This window comes from Uranotaenia lowii, chromosome 1, assembly GCF_029784155.1.
Source record: "Uranotaenia lowii strain MFRU-FL chromosome 1, ASM2978415v1, whole genome shotgun sequence".
NCBI classification, from domain to species: Eukaryota; Metazoa; Arthropoda; class Insecta; order Diptera; family Culicidae; genus Uranotaenia; species Uranotaenia lowii.
Genome location: NC_073691.1, coordinates 190,808,763 through 190,827,517, shown reverse-complemented (window position 1 = coordinate 190,827,517; position 18,755 = coordinate 190,808,763). Strand labels below are relative to the sequence as shown.

Here is an 18,755-nt window from a genome sequence, read left to right as displayed (position 1 = left end):
ATAAAATCAGATGTTTACATGTATATTATTTGTTTATATGTATATTTTCTCTTAAATAACGGGTGATTTAGCGAGAAATGTGAAAATTAAACGTGTTTATGGCAAAAACCAGAGAAAATAGAAGTCATTTAAGAAAAAACTGAACAAAATCGGTCCGCGTGAAAAAAAATCTTTGTGTACAATGAACAACTTTGGATTATGTTTGGCTATTCAATTAAGCTGTTTTTTTTTTAAGAAAACAAAATGTTTTAGAAGGTTTCTCAAATGTCCCGCTTTTTTCTGAAAGTATCTGGCAAGCCTATGTAAACGGCATTTTGGAGGATTTGCCGTAGTGTGAAGATTTGATCCGTCGTAGACCGCAATCGCAGGAAAAAGAATCGATCGCAGCAAACCGAGCGCAGAAACAATACATACAAATAATACACATCAGAGCCGATTTCCTCCTATTCGTTCGAGGCCTTCAACGACTTATTTATGTATGTCATTTTCGACGGACAAAACTACTTCTAAACTTTCACCACTGATAAGCTGATATAACTCTACCTGAGTAGGAGAAAATTATTGATCGCCCAGAGCTCCAGGCGCCAACTAGCTTATCATTCCCGAAGCTTCATTTCCCGATCATGTAATGATACCAATAACTAAATTTCGATTTTTTTCGTAAATCATTTAATTTTCAATTGATAATTCGTAAATATTTTTCATGAAGAGTTATGTAACTCAGTTAGTTTAAAATTGAGATTAAATGTATCGGATCAATTCCATTCTTATTTAAAAAAGAGTGTTTTGAACTTTATTAATGAAGATTATTACCGTGATTTTTGTATGATAATTTATTTTTACGACTTTACTGGTGAATTTTTATGTTTTCTTAGTGAGGACATTACAATATTTTGAAAATTATAGATGGATAGAAAAAGATTAGAAGAAAACTATAGGTGTTGAAAATGAACGGGTAGAAATTTTTAAGAAGCATTTTCATCACATACCCTTAACCTTAACTTTTGTTCAGCACGGATCAACTATTTTGAAATTTTTTCTCAATTTTGAAAATCCATCTATAATTTTCAAAATTTTGAAATGTTCTCACTAAGAGAACATAAAAATTCATCAATAATGCCGTAAAAATTAATTATAAAAGTGTTTTGAACTTTTCAAAATTTTATCCAAAGGGGAAAATTGAAGAAAACTCAGATGATCTAAAGAGTATATCCTCTAATAAATTGCCTAGATTACCACCAAAAGATCCTTTAAAGAACTGCGTTTTTTTCCCCAATAAGATTTAGAACATTTTTGCTTTGAAAATCTTTAAATCTATGACTTTTATTCATTTGCTTAAATAATTTCTTAAAAAATTTTAAACTTCAATTTCAAATCTATTATGAAGTTATTTTTAAAATTTTACTATCCTAATGATTAGAATAGTTTTTTTTAAATATGAAGATTTGATTTTCATATGTAGGTATGTTTCAAATTTTGTTCCTCAAATTTCAAAGCTCAATGAATCTAGCACATTGCAACCATCGGGACCTTTTTCACTGGAAGGAAAACAAAACACAAATTGAACACCATAGCAACTTATACTTTTGCACGCAGAAAATTTCAAGCAGGCTAAAAATGCTTGGTAGATAATGAAAATTTCTATATATTATTTTCGTGTCATTAGAACCCGTGGCGTAATTTTTGAATGCTAGCGCCATCGCTACCAGTGTATCAATCACTTACTAAGCAGTTATGACACGAACCTAAGGTTGATGGAAATGTGGTGCAGTGTTATTTCAGTTTATCAGTGCTTTCACACACTCCTCACAACACGCGCTTCCCCTAACAACCTCAGACCTCAACACGGGAATAAAATTCAAATTCAATGTATAAACACTTCGTTTCTGCAGCTACCGGTTAGCAACTCTTTTTATGAAATAACACTTATTCCCCTCTTAACTTTGGGAACTTCCGGTGGATACTTCTGCGCTTCCTTCCAGCTCTCACTTCAAGCTACTTCTAGTTAATTTCCGCCTGTTTTACGTACTGAAATCAAAAATTTTGTTGAATTCTCTCGGACGGAAAGAAAAACGCGTGCGATTGTCAAAAGTCATTGCCTACTCCGTTACTGATTAAATCATTTAAATCAGATCTTCCTATCAGCATTAAGTCCATTAAATCGAAATCGGAATTTAAGAAAGCTTCACAATCAAGATTAACATTATTAAACAGGTAACAACTGATTCTTATAAGTTAGACAGGGAAATTCATCAGAAACAATTAAATTGAAATACAATTAAATTGAAATACAGAAAATTGTTTTAAAATATAAATCTATGTTTTATATGACATTTTCCCAGAGTAGCTTGACTGATAACTTCTATATTAGTCACTAAGCTACTTCCTGTGATTTTTTTTAATATGTTTAGTAGATTGCTGTAAAAATTGATTTTAAGCTTCCACATATTTTTTCGATACCATATGGGTCACAGTCAGTGTAAAATATAAAATGATTCAATTGATTCTTGAATTAGCACAACGCGTTTAAATTTTATATACAAATTTATCGGAGAAAAAAAAGTTTTGCCGGAAAATTCAGATAAACATGAAAATAAAATATCTTTTTCTTAATTGTTTTGTCCATTATTAAGATTCATTTTTTGCTCATAATATAGAATTTCATATTCGCATAGTTCTGAATAACCACGAGAAGAACATTCTTATATATTTAGATATGTGACAACTGACTTAATCAAACTCTATCTTGTAAAGTGCAAAAAAGCTGTTTATGGATTTTCCAAATTTACCTTTTTTTCTTCGCTCTTCTTTATCAGATGACTGCCGTTGTGAAAATCTGTCTCCTTTTTTTACTAATTCGGAATCTTTTATACAACCTGTTAATTCTTAGCCTTGAAAAAAGTCAGAAAAGGGTCATTTGTACCGTTAAGGTTCAAAACTAAAAGTTCTATTTGCTTTTCATCGTTTTACGAGGCGCCAAAGCAGGATCCCTAGCTCTGATTCTCTAACCAGTGCTATAAGATCAGCTCATAAAACTAACAAAACTCATCGAGCTGTGTCAATTACTTTACAAGTACCTGCCGAATGGCTCCTCACATCGCCAACCGATAAATTCTGGTCCCATCCCTCAGACGATCGTCGTCGTCGTCCACGTTGGCTGGCAACTGCCAGCAAAAACCGGACTAGTCAACCCTGAAATTAGCTCGGTCACTGCTGCTGCTGCCAGTAGTGATTATAACGCAGCAAAAAAAAGCTACCAGTTCAGTTGCGTTCTGTTGGTACCTGAACTTCTCAATCGATCCTACAGCTATATGTAAGAAAGTACATACGAAGGAACATCAACAACCAAGATACGGATTGTATAGATTACGCAAACTTAACCCCTTTTTTTGCTGCCGCGAGCACATTCTGACCCGATGGCTATTACATATCGCGTATCAGTTTAGCAAAAGTCGTTTATCGAATCAGCACCAGCTGCTCGATCTAATTGTCTTTGATTTTCGTACACCCAAATTTCCAAATAACGAAAAAAAATGTGTCGGTATCAAGCTAACTCAGCCCTTCTAAGGACGCTTGTTAAACTTACAAAGCTTGGCAATCAACTTTGGGTGTAGCCAGGAAATTTTCTCATCGTCTGATCCCGTCAACTTTAATGGCGTCCAACAGAGGATCCACCGATCACCAGTTGATCCTCGATGTTCCACAGCCATCTATTTGTTGTTGCCAGAAAAGTTTTGCCTTCAATCAATCGAAGCTGAAGGTCGAAATTCGGGCTGGAATGATCTACTGCCACCAACACGGTACGATCAGGCTGAGACTCTCAGCGCTGGGCTGATCGAATTGATCTTCTGGTAAGAAAGTACCCAGGCTCTCCTCTGCCACCACCCTCAGATGTTTTTCGTGGTTTTTTTTCCTCTGTTAAATGTTGGTCACAACAACACACACTTAATGGCAGGTTTTGGACAAGCAGAACGAAATGCGGTTCAAGATCGACGCTTTAATAAGCACCTTTTTCCGAAGGGAACAACATTTTCTCCTCGAACCAGCCAGTGAAGGTGGGTACCCTTATTACATCGTCGTCGTCGTCGCCCCGGACCTTTTCGATTCCCTTTCGTTTCGTTGATCGAGAAGTGGGATCGAGCCCTCCTCGCACGCAGTTCCATCTGTATCTCTCTCGGCTTTGTGGGATTCGAAATTGTTCAATCTTTCCTCTGATGATGGTGGTCGTCGTCGTACGTCAGTCTGAGGCATTGATCCGTGTGTTGGTGATTCCAGAAGAGAATGAGGTCCCAAAATAAGGTGGGTACCTGTCATTTATTCCTCTGATCGAATCGAGGTAAGAACCTGAAGCAAGATTTGTCTGTGGTGGTGGTAGTGTCCGGTTGAAGTAATTGAAGGTAAACTTACACCACAAGTTCGGCAGCAGGTTCGGTGAAATAAAAAAGCAACGTCCGAAAATCGATCGGGAGATGGTTTGAGTTTACACCTGGTTGGAATAAATTGGGAAAGTTCATGGGTTTTTGAGAAATCAGAATATTTTGTTTGCAGTTTTAAATCGCCAAAACGTCCGAGGTTCTAGACAGATCTGCCAATATCATTGGTCACTTTTAGAAAATTTTCAACTGTCTATTTTTGTAAAAAAAATTTAGTTTAGTAGTTTAGCTGAGCTTTTCATCTTTGTTTATATCTATATTTTAGTTCATGACCTGCACTTTGAAAAGCTTTTTTTTAATATAGGAATGAAGGTCTTTTCATTCACAACAATGCATCAATCGTTTCTCAAGGAAACCACATCAGTCAGCTTCTGTATACTCAATTTGGGAACAATACACTCGGACGAAAAGTAAAGGTTAAATTCTCCTGAATTTTCACGTAAGCGCTCATTACTTGAAAGACACGTCTGATTCACGTAAATATCCACTGATCCGCTACGTTGAGACGTATTCGGCGCATTCAACTCATTCATGTAAAATCTATCTGACAGAATACAGTACTCAATATGGCGTGAATCTGGTTTGTGCTATCCGAAAAAGACATTCTAGGTAATCTAGGTGATGAAGAAACAGATTTTTCGTAAAAATCTGGTTGTGTATTCGTTATTAATCTTTTGCCATGTTCACAGAACTATGAATTGGGGCAGCTAAGACGGCCAGGCAACCACTATGGAGGAATCCCAAATGCCATTTTCGTGACGATTTTCTAGTATGACCCATAAAAAATGCGAAAATCTGTCATCAAAGTTCAAAAACACTTTTCTTGATGTTAACATATTTTAAAATCTTGTTTATTCATTCAAGCAAGTAGATAAACATATTAAGAAACAATAACTCGACGTGTCCCCTTTTGTTCTCAACTTCTCTCTCCAGGCGAGATCTGAATCGGGAGTATACCTTCACATTATAAGTCTCTGACATTGACATTGACAGGATCGACGCTTGAACATACGCCCATATCAAAGAGTCAACGGGGTTCAAATCCGGACTGCTCGTAGCAATGTTGCCGAAAAAAATTCTGTATTTTTGCAAAAAATATTTTTACTTCTGACTATTTACCCATTTTTTTTTACATTTTATTCAAGGAAAATCAGTATACATTACCAATCTACCACATTTTGTCAATTTAAAGTTAGGAGATATGTACACAATTAAAAAAATCTGTGATTTTTTCTAAAATTCTGTATTCTGTGCCTCAGAATCTGTGATGCAAATTTGCTTGAAATTAAAGATTTCTCTGTTATTTTTGTTATTTTTCTGTTATTTCGGCAACCTTGGGTAGGAGGCCAAAGGTCCTTTGGTTAAAATTTCATGTTCTCCTCCAGATAGCGTTGGATTAATTTCGAGGTATGGAATGAGCTCCATCTTGTTGGAAAACAACATTCTCGAGTTCACTGAAGTTTTCCCGAAAGCACTTGATTCTTCAAAATGTTCATGTATGTCGACCTAAACATTATCTTTTACTCCAGCTTTTATGAAAACAGACGGAAATCGATTAGAGCGCTCAAGTCGCAGTGCTTTAGTTAGTTCTGTTATCAAATGGCGCTTCGCTCTTGTTTTCAATGATGCATTTCAGTCATCATGACCAAGCGTTGCATGGAAGAATTCGAGATATTCACTTCCTTCGCCAGCCTCTGGATTGATCTTACTGGGCTCCGCTTCACTTTCATGTTGGCCAATTTTACCACTTTCACAGTGCGTGCAGACCGTAGCCTTCAACTACCCAGCTTTCGTGGACATGGTCCATCAATAAAAGAACGTTTCATGCGGTAAAAAGTCGCTACAGCCGCCTCAATTTGCTTGGTAGATTTTTGGGCGAGAAGCAAACTGGTCGCTATCCTCTTTGTGTACATTTTGCCAATACTACACTACTGCATTGTTTATGAAAATTGACAGATTAAGGTTAGAGCTAATACACTCACAAAAAAATATCCTCAAAAATCGTCACAAACAACCCCAAACACTAAAAATTTTCGCATTTTTATGGGTCATACTGTATGTTTGTGGAAGAGGCAGCGAGTCCGAATTTTCCAGGAGAAAAAGCAACTCGAGGAGCTGGAGCTGGAGAATCGTTCTCAGGACACCAGAAGCTCAACGAATCCCGCAAATGCTTCGTGCCGCAAGCCGAAATGTCCCGGGATAAGGACGAAGGCATCTTGACGGACAATCGTGAGGTGATTAATAGGTGGAAGCAGCACTTCGATGAACACCTGAACGACGTACATGCAGTAGGTCAAGACGGTGAGGGAAGGTACATCGTCGACATAGCCAACGACGTAAAGGAGCCACTCCCATTGATGAGTGAAGTTAAAAAAGGTATTCGCCAGCAAATCGACTGGGAAGGATGGCATCGCAGTTGAACTCATTAAAATGGGCCCGAACATGTTGACCGATTGCCTACACCGGTTGATGGTCCGGATTCGGGGTACAGAACAGCTACCGGAGGAGTGGAAGGCCCCATCCACCAGAAGGGCGACAAATTGGACTGTGAGAACTACCGAGCGATCACTGTCCTCAATGCCGCCTACAAAGTGTTATCCCGAATACTACTCCTCCGCCTAACGCCACAAGCAAACAGATTCATGGGAAGTCATCAGGCCGGCTTCACGGAGAGACGGTCACACTTCGGCAAATCCTCCAAAAATTTCGCGGACACTAAGTACCTGTGCGCCATCTATTCATCGACTTCAAAGCCGCATACTACACAATCGACCGTGACGAGCTATGGAAAATCATAGACGCGAACGTCTTTTCCGGGAAGCTGATTATACTAATGGAGGCAATGATGGATCGAGCACAGTGCTGTGTGCAGATTTCGGGTAAATTGTCGAGTTCATTAGAATCGCGCAGGAGACTTCGGCAAGGCAATGATCTATCCCTAATGGTGTTCAACGTGGAGGTGTTATTCGACGAGCGGTGGACGAAAGGCGGGGCACGATTTTCAACAGATCCAGTCAACCTAAAAGCTTCCCGGCGACATTGACATAGTCGGCAGATCATCTGCCTGCATGATGATGACTGCAGACAATGACACCAGCCATGAGATCCGGAGGCGAATGGTCAGCAGAATTTGTGCCTACTATGGACTCCACAAGCAACTGCGAAGGCTTAGCTCTCGCACGAAGTGCAACCTGTACCCGACGCTCATTAGACCGGTTGTCCTCTACGGGCACGAGACGTGGATATTGCTCGAGGAGGACCTGCGAAGGATGAACCACGAGCTCGCGCGACTCTACGACGAACCCAGTATCCAGAAAGTGGTTAAGGCCAGCCGGATACGCTGGGCAGGAAATGTTGCGAGAATGCCGGACGACTGTCTTGTGCAAAACAGGTGTTCGCCGCGAATACAGTAGGCACCAGACGAGCAGGGGCGGAGGATAGACCAAGAGGAGTGTGATCTGGCGAATGTGAGATGCCTCAGAATTATGAGAACAGTACGGGCGGTTGTTCATTAAGTTGTGTCGTGAGACGGTGTACTACGGAAATAAAATATCATTTGATAAAATTCATTTGATAACTTTTATTTAAGTTTTCGAATCCTGTTAGGTATGGGGCGAGTTGTGTTTCATTTAAAAGCAAAACCTTGAACATCTCCCAGAAATGTAACGCTTTTTTCGTAAAACGACTAAATCCCAGAAAGTCGACTTACGGCCAAACTCGAAACGCCCGAACTTAACTTTTTGTGCATTTTTAAGCCATTTTGCATCAACATTTTCGTCGTTTCCTTTGATCGTTCCATCATTTTGGTGAATTTGAGATCAGTTTTTTTTGGAAAAAACAACAAAATGAACGGCTTTTCATGTTCAATAATGAAGTTCTTTCCATACATCTACTACCGCCCTTAAAGCACTGTATTGGATAATGCAGCTGCAATTGTTAGGTTCAAAATCCTTTTCCAGATATTTTACAGGTAAATTAACTGAAAATTTCATTTGCTCAACATTTTTTTGTGCTGAGCAACTTTTTTTTCAACGCTTCGTCATTTGTTTCATGGATGTGTTTTCCTCTTAAACCGTTTCTTTTTTTTATTCAACATTTAAATATATGAAAATCTATGGGGAATGCTTTGAATCTATTACTGCTATTACCAAACATTGTGTGAATGTTTGGAAAAGAATCAAAACGGATTACTCCGTGTTTTTTTTTGTTTCTTATCCAAAAGTCTATTATTTTCTAATACTATTTTAAAAATAAACATATTCAAAACTATTTGAATTAAGTTCTGAGTAGGCCTCGGTCGAGTGCGGACGCGTTTTTCTGTCATTTTTTTGCTTGCGTTGTTTTTCGGTTTTTCTAAAGAAGTTTGAAAAATTAATAGATGTAGAATTTACAAGAAAACGAAGAATTTCTGGATTGTGGGTTCAAGCCCGCCGGAGTATCTCGGCAAATTTAGAATCATGAGAAGGTTACTTAGGCACGTTTTCAGGATTCTTTATTTGTTTCGAACACTTGAAAGGTAGTGAGATGAGTCAAACCTATCCCAAACTAATGGTAACGGACTCCTTGGTTGTTGTGCAAATATTGTTGATGAGTTAAGCATACGCAATATTTGAACGTGCGAACGAGACTTCCCGTACCGACTCGGGTCGAAAGACCTATCAGCCACTGGTGGATTTTCATACATACATACATACATATTCAAATCTATTTCAATATATTTGTTTATGCAGTAAAATTACACGCTTTTTTTAAACGAAAAATGCTAGATTTTTCAAGAATATAATGAAATAATTCTTCATATACCTGCTTCACATTCTTTTTTGTTTATTAATTATTTTTTTAAACCGTTAGATAACAATCGCATTTGACTGACTCTCCGTTATGCCTTTCCACGTGAAAATAAGAGTTTTCTGGTATTTGTAACTTCAGCTCGAACCGATCTTCAGCCGGCTCGATCCGCATGGAATTTCGAATATTTGGAAAACAAAACCAACAAATAAGTAACAACCGAGAACAACCGAACGAGTCGGTCCAATAAACAAGTGCATTTTATTGCACCAACAGCAAATCGGGACTTACGATAACGAAATCTACCTGCCTTTTGCCTCGGGTCGCAATATTCGGAGATGTTTAAACTTTTTTTTTCTCTCTCAGGGTCCCGTTCCACTCAAAACAAATGCTAATGATGGCGCCAAACAGTAGTGACGAGTCACCATTATCGGGTGCCATTTCGATGTTCCGGTTTTCCCTCTGTCCCCAGGAGGACAGTAGTAAAGATCCTCTTCCATTGGCGGACTGAGAGACCTGTTTCCCACACTTTTCCCTTTATTTTAATATTGCACTTCTAGGGCATCTACGAAAATGTCAAGAAACCATGATTTATCCGTTTGCCTATTGGAAAGTAGACCCGTCAACCGAGATCCGAAAAATCAGGTTTGGAGGCGATTTTTCGTACGATCAGGCTTCTTCATTCATGTTTTAGAAAAGACAGACCTAAGGGAAAAAACACGAGGAAACCAGAAGAGGCTCAAAGAAAAATGGACACAACCAAACATCATCAGCCAGGATTCGGAGACAGACAACATACATACATGATGAAATTTGAGACTTTTTCCTGGTACGGGATCGGGTGTGGTCATATAGGATATTTTGGATCTTCTTAGAGCTGCAGCTGAGGAATTTTTCGAGGAACAACACTGGCGATACGTGATCTGCATGAAGGAACCATTCTACCCTTTGAGAGCTGATCCCTCACCCATAGGGGCTTCCAGCAGCATCGGTGGCGATCGCCGAATTCATCGGTTCCAGATCGAATCCATTGTTTTTATTGATAGATTTGGACCCGGCGAGAGCTTGTTAAAGGATTAGATTTCAAGTGTCCTACCATGGTTATGAAGAGGATGACAAGGAGAGACCCTTAGACATCTCCGGCCAAAACTGGCCCCTCAACAAACGCCGGAGAAAAGTATTCAATTACTTTGGTTTAACAGTTGAGGGATGCAGGTTGCCGAGAGGCTTTAAACCGGTTTAAAATTTAGACTTTTCGGAACGTTTTTTTTTGTTTTTTGTTTTGTCTAGGATTTTAACGCTCTCGCGTTATTCATCCCTTTTTTCGGAACAGTTCTTTCAAATGTGTTAAGTAGAACGGATGAAATTTTAAAACAACTGCCCGGAGGAAATCTAGCAAGTTGATCTGAACTAAGAAGCTCATTAAACCGTCCGTTGACAGTAATCAAGATGATCATAAAAACTTTGGGACCCCGAGTGCAACCTTACGGAACCGAAAACTGACAACCAAACGCACTAACTACAACTATCACTAGCTAGATGGATGCAGCCAAGGGATCGACCTCGAATGCTTCCCTGTAAAATTCAGCCCGGTTCATTCCCGGATTTACAACCAAAGGGCACAGTTTTACGAGCAATCATTAGCAGTGACTTTCTTCCTTCTCCCAAAACGATTCTTCATCTGGAAGGCGTTTTCGATGGAAAAGGGGGTAAATTGATTCATGGCACACTCTTTAATGGTTCTGAAAGGGCACCAAAACGGCATTTTGGATTGCTATGACTTAAATTCTATAACCAAATTTCGAAAATAATGTAACATTAGTACAAACTAAAAAAAAAACAATTACATCTGGAACCAGTCATCAGGAACGCATGACAGAATTATGAAAACAAAGGTGTGATAAAGATTCCCAAGATTTTTAAATTGAAACATTTCCACCATTAGAATTTAAAAAAAAATCTCAAAGTGAGTGTGTATTTGAATCCACCCACTCGAAAAAAAAGGGACGATAAATGATCTACCCCTTTCGGTCGATCCGACACTCAAAGAAAAGGCGAGATTTTTATTGGGGAACGGATTGCCGACTGGCCGTTGTCATAATTTATAAATCTTTCCTGCGGACCCGCGTCGGCCGACTGACAGGGGCCCGGGAAATAATAAACAAACGTTTTTTTTTACAGTGCGAGAGCCACCTTGACAGCTGCATCCAACCGACTAGTGATGATGATGCCAACAATAACAAAGCAATACGCAATGGATGCGTTCGATTACCCCAAACAAAGGCCAGCGCCCAACCAACGTTTCGGCCCAGCCAAACAGGCCATCTTCAGCAACTTGAGAAAAAAAAACAACTCCAACAGTCGGGATTAGACTTGAATTAATCCACACAGATGGCGTCTCAATCTTTCTCACAAGCCGGCAAATATGTAGAGACACATTTTTCGCGACAACTAAATTCAAACAGCCCGGCTGGCGTTCGGTTTTGACAACTGGTGACTTTTTTAGTGTCGCCTCTCGTTAGCGCGGCATGAAAAATGTCGGCACGAAAGTTGTTTGTGTTGTCGATGGAGATCTGACACGAGTTTTCCATCGGTGAGATTGGGTGGGTTTTTTTGTTTGTTTCTGCCTTCGGGTTTATGAATATTTTCGCAGCACATAGCAGCACCACCGTTTGGACAAATGAAATGATTGGTATAATAAACGTAAGCATATTTTTGCCTTTTTATTACGGCGATGATGGACGCTATAATTATTCACAGCATTTTGAGTGAAATTGGTGACAATCTGTTGAAAAATTGACCTTTTTCAAAAAAATCATTTGAGTATCGGAAAAAATATTGCTACAGTTTGATTTGATCTGTCATTCAACTAGAAAAAGTCATATCTTAAATTTAAGAAATTCAAAAGCTGAGGCATACCTTTCTAGTGAGAGAAAATAGTGAACTGGATTGGGATATTTGCTGTTTGGAATGGTTACAAGTACTGAGACTTATAACAGTAAATTTGGATCTGATGAAGACTACTGGTAGGTATAGCCAAATGGGAAAGAAGATTTAGACTTCACCAGAATGAATGAGTTGAAAATGACGAAGCTATTGAAGAGTTCTAATGATAAAAAATTAAATACAGAAAGAACCTTTTATTGATAAGAAATGGTGAAAAAATTTTAAATTATATCGAGATGCTGATGACAAAATTAACAAATTGGATTGAGATTTCTGCCAACAGAAAATGTTGAAATAAACAAAAAATGATACGGATAGAACAGATATCGAAAACACCAGAAACTTCTCAAAAACAAAAAATTGTCATTTTTTACGATTGCTATTTTACTTGATGTTTCCTCGAAGTGATTCCATTAACTTAACACTAAGTCGTACATCTTTCGATGATACTATGACTAGTAACTCACAAATGTTAAAAATCACCAACCTGGTAAAATTGATCAATTTGACATTAGTTAAAATAGTCAAAAAATGACTAAATAGTTTAAAAAAAACTGTCAAAATTGGTAACATAATCAAAATTCTAAGATAGAAATAAAATAGTTAAAAGCAAAAATTTTAAAAAGGTTAAAAACTGTCAATATTGCCAAATTTTAAAACATTTCATTATTGTCCAAATTGTAATATTATTAGAATAATCTCATTTGAAAAAAAAGTAGTCAATATTATCGAATTTTAAAACATTGTAATATTGCTAAAGCTATCGAATTATGCAAAATTTTCCATTTTTTCTTGATTTCGAACTATTAAAATGGTGAAAATTATTCACATTGTCAAAATTGTCAATACTGCCTAGTGTTCACTTCAATGTTGTCTAAATTGCCAAATCATCAAAATTTTGTTTTATTTAAGATTTGTCATATTAATAGAAATTAATTTTTCAAATAAGCAACATTTTAAAAACATTTTTAAAGTGATTAAAATTGTCAAAACTGTCAAAATTTTTAAATTTATTAAAATTAACTATCAGTCAAAATGGTCAAAATAACCAATATGCTTGAATTTTAAACAAAGTTGTTTTCGAAATGGAGTTCATTATTGTGAAAAAAATTGTTTTGTTAAAACTGTCTAATGTGTAGCAAATTGACCTAAAGTTTTTAGAAACATAATTTTCAAAACAAATTTTTTTTATTTAATTTCTGCTGATAAGATTTAAAAATGGATGAAGAAAAGAAGTAGGCGTGTGCTGGAACGGTGAAGTTTGGAAAAGTTTATGCTCCGGTAAATTTTTTTCCAAAAGTTTTGTTTTGTAAGGAAATTTAAATTCTTTTATTCGTTTGGACACTTATTTAAACAATGTTGAGTATCAGTGTTATAATTAAGTGAAGAAGTGGTCGCAAATCAGCTGGAGGATGATATTGAAATTAGACGAATCGAGCCATGGGATATTTTGGAAGCTTAAATTTAAACACTAGCAAATTTGCTTCCATTAGAAGTTTAGGTGAGATCAGTCCAATTTACTTTCTATTTTAAAAATACGAAATATGTTGCATTATCTACGTGTTTTTTTAATTGATAAAATGAATTGTGATACGTCAAATAGTGGGAAGAAACCTAATGAAAATTTTTGCCAGCCGATGCGGATTTTGCAGCTTATAAATTGGTGAGCTCGTTCTTTGCAATATTTTTTTTTTTATCATCTGCAATTCCGTCTTGAAATGAATCTGTGTAAAGCGCAAATTTTGTTGTGAAGTGTATCATATTGTGTATGAAAATCCATAAAGATTCAAAATTGGAAACAAAAATAAAAAAAACTAGCGATCGACGGTTTGGGGAAGTTTTTTTTCATGATATTGCCAAAGTGCAGTTTATCAATGCTTAGCTTGCTGCGACCATAACAGTTTGCTGCTTCTCAAATTTATTCAGTATAGATTTTAAAACCTTTGGTGAAATAATAAGAATGTTTTATTTTTTCGACTATGTTATTCAATTTCAAAAGTCTAAAGAATTGCGATTGATTTTGTTTGTTTTTTTTTATTTTATAAAGGGATTCTCGAGTTCCTTTCAAAACAGGGAAAATAACTATTATGAAATGGAATTGCAAGTGGTGATAAGGTAAGATATGAAACAATATTATTAATTCATTATATAATGAAATAGCTTAACTCTTTTGTGGAGTTTAGGGGGGAATGGACAGGACATTAATCAATCAGAAGACTGATATACAATGGATTGTCGGTTCAAGCCCGCCGGAGTATCTCGACAAATTTAGAATTATGGGTAGGGTACTTAGGTACCTTTTCAGGATTCTTTATTTGTTTCGAACAGTTGGAAGGGAGTAAGATGAGTCAAACCTGTCCCAAACCAGTGGTAACGGACCCCTTGGTTGTGCTGCAATTATTGTTGATGGGTTAAGAATGAATAATTTTTGAATGTGCGATCGAGACTTCCCGTACCGCCTCGGGTCGAAAGACCTATCAGCCACTGGTGGGTTCTCATACATACATACATAAGATTTAAAAATGGATGAAGATAGCAGATGATCATGACTATATTTACAAATAAACAGTGCAAAAAATGGTTGAAACGAGGCTTGAATCAGTCGAAACAAAATTGTGTAGCCTTTGGCAATAGAAACTATTTTGTTTGCAACTGTGGAAAACCTTTAAGAAATCACGTAACGACCTTTACGAAAGACGTCAGTTACCTAGTAGCGTTACTTCCATGCCGTGCCGCCATACCAAAGAAGGCGGGTGAGGCAAAATTCAAGGCCTACTCCAGCCGAGCGATCTCTATACTGTAGGAAGAATTCCTTTCCGATCCCTGCGATGTAACACGTTCTCACGAACGCGCGGTGCGCATTTTCTTTTATTCTCGAACAGTGAGCAATGAAGAACGACAACGACAACAAAAAATACAAAACAAAGTTCAAACGCTTTCTATTGACATGGTAATTTCTTCACTTTCGGCTTCACGAATTCAAACAACAAACATTGGTACTTACTTCTAAGGTGGACCGCTTTTTTCCCAATGGTTGTTCCCCGAGCTTTGGGTTTTTTTCTTCTAGGTATTTAAATTTCAAACCAAAAAATACCACTTACTCACTTCGAGCCGAGAATGTAGAATCGGTTAAATATTTGGAAAACTATTTACACTTGCAGTGCAGATAGATGACGGAAATCCGAAGTCCTTTGATTGTTTTTGTCACAAGGGAGATGTGTGGGTTGGTAAATAGTGGGAGATGGGGAATCACTCTTTATTACGTCACACGCCGAAGTGCCACGTTGAATGATTCGTCTCAAAACACACAAAATAAACGAATTAAAAAAACACACGACAATTTTGTTCGAGCGAAGAAAAAACTGCGCAGCAAAATTAGTCCTTAGTAAAAAAAAAACGATTGAAAAAACATACAACCAACATCCAATAAAATTGCGGTTCGAGCGTACGTTTTTCTGGAAAATTTCACGACAATGGCAGTGGCAAATTTCGGTCAAACTGCTTCACCATTTGCGATATGTAATTGGGTGGCCATTCGTCAACCACGGCCCCACAGAGTATTTTTTTTGCCAACTGTGTGTGGCAAATTTTATTTTATCTTATCAATCCCAACCGAGTCGCAACATCGAAGGGGCAAAAGTACATACTGCAATAAACTGAGAAGGGGCGCCCCTCGTTAAGTGTGAATGTGAGGCTAGATAAGAAATCGTCGCTAAAAGTTTAACTCTTTGTGTTTATTCCTAGGTTGTTTGTTTCAGTTGGAATTAACAAAATAGCGAGTTGTCATAATTATATAAATTATAAATTGGCACAAAAATCATCAGGTGGCTTGGTTCCACAGAAGAAACAAACATGGTGTTGATTTTTCAGTACAAAATATTCAATTTTCCCATACAAACCTTAAAGTTCAAATTTAATCATGAAAACGTTACTTAAAAATTCTACAAAAAAATATGGATGAGTTTAGAACCCCAACGAAGCTTTTTAGACCCCTGGGTTTGAGAAATTCAAAAATGACCCCAAATCGACTCAGTCTAATGAAACAGTTCAGTTCCTAGCTGATCCTTTCGACCTATCCGGTTTTTATCCACGTCTTCCACCGGAAACAAGCAAGGTTTTTGAAAACCTGTTGGAAGATCGTCCGTGTCCGTGTCTAGGGTTCGCATGGTTTTACCGTAATTAAGTCACTAAGTGAATGGCACATATTAACGTACAGAAGGGCCCCTTTCGATAATCCACTGACTGATTTAGCCAATCATTGCGTTGCTTTAGCTTTCCCCTATCTCGCAATCATCGTTCTGCGTTGTGTTCTCATTTAGGACTATGTACTATTCGCTGGGACCGGGGTTGTTGTTTCTAGCTGATTGTGGCGGTCGTTGTGTTCAACCATTCCAATTCATTGCCCATTTCGCTGATTAGAAAATGGTCGTTTATGATTAGACGCAATGTTTTAGACTAGAGTTTTGAGTTCCGATCTCTGATTGTTAACTGACTTTTTTTTAAATGTTATCAGCTGATTTCTGAATATCGATATCGATTTCCAATTGATAGTTTTTCCGAATTATGCATGTTAATTTCAACAGAAATATCAAAACTGGTAAACTGAAACTAAGTAACTATTTCGTCTGTGACTAGTCAAAATAATTGGTAGATATTGTTAATTGTACACTACAATAAATGTTGCGTAAGCGACAGACAGAGGAATAGAATTTTTCGATTTGTTAAAACGACCTTTATTCAACAATATGTATGTTTATTCGGTGGCGTTAATAAATTCCTTCAATGATAAAATTACAAAGAAAAATTACAACATTAATTGCCACATTGTTCATAATTACTTTTAGTTTGAAGGGTTTTTGTAGTTAAGTGAAATAAATGACTTACGTTTAGTTTCCTTCTGCCTAATCTGGGCTCGCAACTTTGGTAGCACGTGTTGTGTATGCTTTCGTGCAGCACGTGAGCTGGGAAGGTTAGTTTAGGCTGTGGTTTAGGTTAGGTTACAATTTATCTATGCTATTGAATCATTTACCTGATTGGGGTCATATAATAATTATGGTTTAACAAATGTTCCTACCACTCACAACTGCTTCTAGCTAAACTAACTCACCAAATTAGGAAAATTAGGATTAATCAACAAAATTCTTTTAAACGATTTACAACTTTACCTTCGGCACACAATTTACTAGCACACTTGCTCTGCTTTTGATTTTTCGTTTGCAAAGACCTGCGGTTACTTTGATCACTTTCGTAATTCAAATTCTAATTGACGGCAAGTGGCAAGGTGGCTATTAGTGAAAGGTGCTTCACTCCGGATGGTTGTGACAACAAATTTATAATAAACCAAATCAGATATGGAAAATTAATAGAAAATACTCAAATTCTTAGAAAAAAAAATTGGGGATGAATAAACCAATTGGTGACCACTTTACCCCGGGTGCTCTTTATGCCCTCATGTCTCCTGTCATGTAAAAATCTTTAGCAATATTTCACAATGTTGAAAGTCAACTTACCACCCAAGTACAGAGCGCAGTCGCCGTTTTTTTGTGCGCTCTTAAATATCAATGAAGATGTTTTTCTCGTTCCAACTATTCAGGATCGCAGCAGGCGTCGATGCGTAAGCTGTTTGTTTGTCGACACAATATGGCGTGCCCTTTGCTTTATAACTGCCTCAAGCTTAATTCAGTCAGCCAAAAGATGAGCGCGCACTGAATTAATTGAATTTGCACATTACACTCTTTACCCGTATCATATGATTGCAATAACCTTCTTTATCTTTTTCATGCTCTCTCTCGCTTTCTTCTTGGGGTTGAATTCAACACGAACATTTTGCCTCCAAGCGTAAAAAATTGAATTGGTAATTCTCAACTGCAGTTTAGAAAATAACCGCTGACTTCAGGTATTCTAATTTTACATATACGACCGTTGACAGACACACAAAAACCGGCTGGTTGGTGGCGTGGTGCACTTTACACCTAGTTTAGCCAAATATAAACGATCACACGTGCTTTCCACGAGCGAGAGAGAGAAAATCCCCAATCCAGACACATCCACCAACACTCGCGATTCAAACAACAAATCCGCAATACTTTTGCTTTCGTGACACTCCGAACGAAACCGCCTCCTTTGGTTTCGCGAACACAACACTCTCGGCGGACCGAATGATATTCTTCCTTCACGTTTCTATACGGTTGGTGGTGTAGTGTGCGCTGCTTTTAGCCAGAAACGACACAATCCGCCAACGGCGGAATATTTGTGCAACGTCGGAATGGAATAGCGCGAGTAAGATTTTTATGAATGAATCAAACTGCTTCTTCCTCTTCTTAGTTCGTTAGCTGTATGGCTTTCTTTTCGGTTTGCGCTTCACCACCGCTGCCCGCGTCCGATGTGCGGGGTATCAAAGTTAGTTCTTTCTGTTGTTGTTATTGTTGTTCGTTGATGGGGCCGGCTGCGAGCTTGATTCACAACTTCTTTGCCCGATTTGCTTGTGTACCATTCACGAAACTGACTGAGAGTAGGATCACCGGGTGAAGGGAGCTTAACCGGCTTTGTACGCGCCCCAACTTACGCCTCGTCGATCTTAGGTTCACT

At 37.7% G+C, this 18,755-nt stretch overlaps 1 protein-coding gene across 2 annotated transcripts in view; it reads right to left on the bottom strand.

Annotated features, from left to right (window-relative positions):
- Nucleotides 1-18,749, bottom strand: part of LOC129741324 (ETS-like protein pointed) — a 262,248-nt gene extending 243,499 nt beyond the window's left edge. The window contains exon 1 of one of the 2 annotated variants that reach the window (XM_055733047.1): nt 17,678-18,749. The gene's annotated coding sequence lies outside the window, so the exon portion shown is untranslated. Of the gene's footprint in view, nt 1-15,171; nt 15,330-17,677 lie in introns of those variants that run through there. The other variant, XM_055733051.1, reaches the window with a different exon arrangement.
- Nucleotides 18,750-18,755: the final 6 nt, after the last annotated feature.